This window comes from Electrona antarctica (assembly GCF_951216825.1).
Source record: "Electrona antarctica genome assembly, chromosome: 4".
Classification (NCBI taxonomy): Eukaryota; Metazoa; Chordata; class Actinopteri; order Myctophiformes; family Myctophidae; genus Electrona; species Electrona antarctica.
This window is the reverse complement of record NC_136809.1, coordinates 54,601,334-54,607,333: the sequence shown is the minus strand read 5'-3', so window position 1 is coordinate 54,607,333 and position 6,000 is coordinate 54,601,334.

Sequence of the window (6,000 nt, the reverse complement as noted above, 5' to 3'; positions counted from 1 at the left end):
TTTTAACTCTTTCACATCAGTGCACGGCTGATTCAAGCCATGCATTTAGGGGTAAAAAGGTACCTTTGCTTGTAAAAGCATGGGTCTAAAACTACAAGTAACTTCATAGAATAAATTATAGCCAACTTGCAGTGTTGGCTGCAAGTAGTTTTACTCCACATGTATTTATTTGAAAACTCAGTTAGTTATATTTCTATATTGCAATATTGATACTTTAACTTAAGTAAAACAACATGTACTTCCCCACACTGCCTACTAAGTGTCCACTCAACTCATCTGTCACTGACAGCTAACCTAGTGGGGGAGTGGTTAGTGGGTGGGGGAGTGATTATGCAAGCCATTAGGGGTGGAGACAAGTATCTATTGTCACACCCATTCCTGGGGCCCAGAGGTGCTAACATCTTTCGAATCTTTGCAGGGGAAATTCTCTGCTTTGGGGTTTCCAGTTCAACAAGTTTCAGATGGTCATATCTCCTTCATTTTCTTTCCAATTCCAATGAACAATACATCATATGAGAGCTGGCCCCCTTGTATATCAAACCACTGGACTCGGTCACAAATGATATGACTCACACATAACTGTTTACACTGCAATATATACGCATCAATACAAGCACCATGTTATACTATACTCTACTATAATTCATTTAATTACAATTTAGGCATTTAGCAGACGCTCTTAATCCAGAGCGATTTACATTAAGATAGAACAAAAAAGCATGGGAATACATCACATAAAAAAAGCATGTATCATGAAACATACGAACCGTAAGCTAAGGACGTGAAATATCTATATAATGAAACTATACATATATACTATACTATGCTATACATATGTACTATGATGTGCTATGACTACATACAATGCAATTATAGTGCTGTCTACATAACATGCTATAAGTCTGTATCAAATGATATCGAAGTCTACAGAAATGCTATCTAAGGACTAAGGAACATGCTATTTAATGAACATAGTTTCATTCATTTGCTGTACATATTATAATGCATTCATATTTTGTGTTCCTTTTATATAAAGTAAATCTGACTGTGATCATACAGTTGAGTCAAATGAACAGTCATATTTCACAATGTATTCTTTAGAAACAACTAAAAAGTATTTTGTTTCAGATAGCTCTGTATGTAAGAGGGGCCAAATAGCCCCCCCCCCCCCTCACCCCACCAACAACTCACACCTTGGTAAAGGGGTTACCTGATTGGTCAGAGAGGGCCCTAAGTACCCTGACTAGACTGCATATATACTAGTATGGGGTCAGTGTTTTCATCAGAGCAGATAATCTGAATCTAGAGAAAGCACTGAGCAGCAGGAGAAAGATACAGGACTCAACGAACACACCATGCCTACATTAATGACCACGAGACAACAGGAGAGCAAAGGATTAAAACTCAAAGTAGGAGGTCTGAAAAAGCACCGCTTTGAACCATACCAGCGCCCTTCAAGGACATGTACAGGTAAGGATCAATGACCAAATGAGAAAAAATACACTTGTATTAGTATGGTCTGAGTCACCTATAGTAAATATATACCATAGATGTCTCTATAGCATATTCTGTAAGTCAAAATGCTAATAGATATTTATGTCATTTTATTAGATTCAAATTGAGGATACTTGAGCAAATTAATCACTAACTGTGGATTCAAAATGTCTCTTTCACAATCTTTGTAGCCCTGAATCAGCAGTGATAATACATATAATGATTTAGATATAATGATAAGGAATTATGCAGCTAGTTAAACAAAAAGTGGAGATATATCTCAGATATATCCAAGATGCCAATGGAACGTCATGGTACTTATTGGTTATTTTGTATCATAATCCAATTCTCTGTCTCTCTCCTCTCTCTTTAGGTGGTTCCATGGACAAAGCCATCCGACACTCCAACATGTCCAGCTCTGAACCAGAGTGGGACACAGATGAGCCGGACGTGTCCGCCCCCCAACAACACGCCATCGTGTCCTGCTCAGCTGTCCCTAATTCCCCAACCACGCCACTGACCAAAGTGACCACCAGCTCCTCCTCCAGAGACTCTGATGGTCCAGGGTTGGATTCAGAGAGTTGCATAGCCGAGCAGGACATGCTGGATGGAGGCCAGTACATCGTCAAAAGCTTCATGGAGGAAGGGAGCTACGGGATGGTGGTCAAAGCCATCAACACGCGTACATGTGACATGGTGGCCATCAAGATAATAAAGAAACGCAAGAATTACGACGAAGTGGCAGAACACGAGGTAAGGCATTGCTTTGGAGAAAAAAATGTGTGTGTGCATCATTTGTTATATGACGCCGTGTCTAAATCTGTCTTCTTGTATTCCCAGATGGCCATGTTGCAAAAGCTGAGAGTCCTGGACCCTGACACGTGTGGAATAGTGAGATTTCACGACAGCTTTGTCCACAACGGATTGAGATGCATGGTGTTTGAGTCTCTGGATGTCGATATCACGGAATTCTTGAACGGAAGAGATTATCGTCTGTCCATGACGGAGATGAGACCCATCGTCCAGCAGGTATGAGTTTTAAATGAGAAGTGATGACAACAATATTGAGTTAAATTTCACAACTCCTTTTCTGCAGTGCACATATTAATCATGCTCTTTATTCTTGTCTTGCAGCTTGCCGTTACACTCCAGGCCCTGAAGGGAATCGGTCTGATCCATGCAGACATCAAATTTGAGAACATCATGCTGGTGAACCAACGAGAACAACCCCTCAGAGTCAAACTCATTGACTTTGGTCTGGCCGTTCCTGTCTCTGAGACCAAGCGACGGGCCATCGAGCCCATTCTGGAGTACAGGTGAGTTCTTGGACAATGGCTTAAATTAATGTGTTTTACTGAAAGCATGTGAAAGAAAACATTTAATGACTGCATTTGACAAGATAGTTATTGCATTGCTATAACACTTTATTTTCTTTTACAACCCACAGTGCACCAGAAGTATTCCTGGGCCTCCCACTCACAGAGGCCCTTGACATGTGGTCACTGGGCTGTGTCATGGCTAACATGATGCTGAGCGAGGAATTATTCAGCGGCGACACCAAATACGATGTGGTGAGTAATCTATTGATGAACTGCACATTTAAAACAGAATGCTTTCAGACTCTACTCTGAACAAACACTGTAGTTACACATTCTTCTTATGAGCTGGGAGTTTACTTAAGACTGAATTGTTGAATATCCTCTGTTTTTTTTTCTTTCTGCAGCTTCAATCCATCTTCTCAATGCTTGGTATGCCAGCACAATCTCTCTTGGATGCCGGACTAAAAACCTGCAACTATTTCATCCCAGAGAACAATATGTGGAGATTTAAGGTATCCTCCCCCCCACAAACACACACACACTTGGTGTAATAACTTCCTCTCTTATATTCAAGTATCCTTTCTCATATTAATTCAAATCACTGAAACTAACTTTCGTTTTGTTTTGTTTTGATATAGAAACCAGAGGAGTATTACGTAGGGGGAGAGAAGAGGAGAGGAGAGGATGAAGACGAGGATGAGGATGATGAGAGCTCACTGGAAGAGGAGTATAACGTAGGGGAAGAGTTTGAAGCAGAGGATGAAGACGAGGATGAGGATGATGAGAGCTCACTGGAAGAGTTGTTCGACTTCGACGATGCCGACAAAACGTCTTGTGACGTCTTCATGGACCTGTTGAAACGGATGCTTCACCTGGATCCAGAGGAGAGGATAACACCTGAGCAGGTGTTGAACCATCCCTTCATCACCACCAAGCCAAGTCCCATATAGTCTCTCTCAAGACAGACGGTTGAATTCAACGGAAAAGAGGACGCTGTTTTTATTTTTAATTTTTTACGATGGGTTCTGAGATTGAGTCCCACCAAACCACCTTGTAGCAAGTCCACAAATAGTGTGGGATCTTGAGGTGGTGTTTTTTTTGTGTGTGAAATAAAATTGGAAATGCTTCTTTTGCAAGAACGCACAACAGACTCAATGCATAGATTACACTCCACTGCTGTTGCACTGCATGGTACTGTCACTTATGTCTGTTAAGAGACTGAATCTGTGTCTGCTGCTGGAAATGTTTGACTACTTGCAAAAGAAGCATTTCCGATTTTATTTATTATTCCCATGTACATTATGTATATTAGACATTGTGTTACGTTCACATCATTGGCTGCATGCATTCCAACTGAGAGAAGAAATTAGCACAATACATTTTGAAAATAATTGTTCTATTGATATGTGTTTTAAGTTGTAAACATGGTTGAAATAAAATGTGTTACCTTGAAATATGTGTTGTGTATGTTCTTTTTTGATATACATTTTGATATTTTCCAGTTATATCTCTACATTGATTGATTTCATACTATAGGTAGACAGTCCTTGCAGGGTTTCTTCATTATTTTGCATTAAATTACTTTGAATGAAAGCTTAATCACAACCCATTGAAACTAATGTCACACCCCTGAGAAACACACATTCCTTCAGATTAACTCTGCTGTTGGGTTTGTAGAGGAAGGTGGCGTGGCAGCTAAATATCTAAATAGTGAAACAAGCAACTTAAAAACAGAGTACCCATCTCACTATCTCTTTTGTAAACAGAAATGCATGTAGGCTACATGTGGGCCACAAATTACATAAAAGGAGAGAGAACCCTGCAAAGATGTATCATTTTATGTTTTAGTTCAATGTATTTTCATTAAATCCCTTCCAGTTTCACTATGAGTTAAATGACTGGATATGGAGACAGTAACCTCTGAACAAACAATATAGCAGTGATTACTAGAGCTATTTTAACACAAATATCCGTTACATTTCACAAAGGTTTCTGTAGTTCTGATGAAACTCATCAGAGTCAAAGAGGTGTAAAATGGTCTCAGTTCATCCATCTATCCTACTTGATAACATCCCCAGTCTCCAAGTTGTCAAACTAAATTCACATATATGAAAAATATAAGGGCATATGTGACTAACTATTAAATAAAAACATCATGCTACAATTTCCATCATAAAGTAGCCATAGCTATGTTCCAACATCATTTAATTTCATTTACTGGTACAAGCTCTGATCATTAGTTTTCAGGAAAGAAAATAATAATAAAATAACAGGGCAAGAAAACTGGTAAAAACGGATCATACGGTAACATGTAATAGTAGCAGATATAGTGTAGACTGTGTGTGTGTGTGTGTGTGTGTGTGTGTGTGTGTGTGTGTGTGTGTGTGTGTGTGTGTGTGTGTGTGAGAGTGAAATGAAGTCTTAAAGTAATGTGGATACAAATTAGGTTATTATATCTAACAAAGTAAAATTTAAATCAACAATTTAGTTGATTGGAAGAAGAAAAAACAAGGGCTCACAAAATAGTAACTGAAACTGTATTATATGTTTGTAGGCTTTACAAAACTAAACACATTAAAAGATAATTTCAAATCCCGTTTTTAAACAAATATTTGAAAACAGTGATTTACAGCAGATCTACAGTATAGGCTCACAATGTGTCACGGTGTGGTGTGACGTGTTGTGATCTTATAGATCTGCTATTCTCACCAATCTCACCCCAAAAAACAATGGGATTAATACAAATATCATTTAAAAAAGATATATGTTAAAGTAAAGTAGCGACACTTTAAAAACAAATAAAAACTAAACTGAAAAAAATAAGAATAATAATGGTAAAATTGGTATCCCAACCTGAAAATGTATTTTCTATTTGCTAAAGAAATGGAGGGACATGGAGACCCCTGTTACTGAACAACCATTCTAAGGATTGCTATTAGAATTTAGAGCTATATGTTTTTGTTTTAAAAGATTTCAGCATCGTCATCATGTTAATTACATTTCTATGGTAACTTTAAGCCACTGCTGTCTCTGAATGTTAGGAAACAGGAAAGATATATTGTGTCACTACATAGCCCAAAGTGCCTTACAGGTGGGACTTCACAGTGGAACGGCTTCTCTCCTGTATGAATTTGCTGGTGTTTTTTTAGATCACCGCTATCGCGGAACCTTTTCTCACACTGGTAGG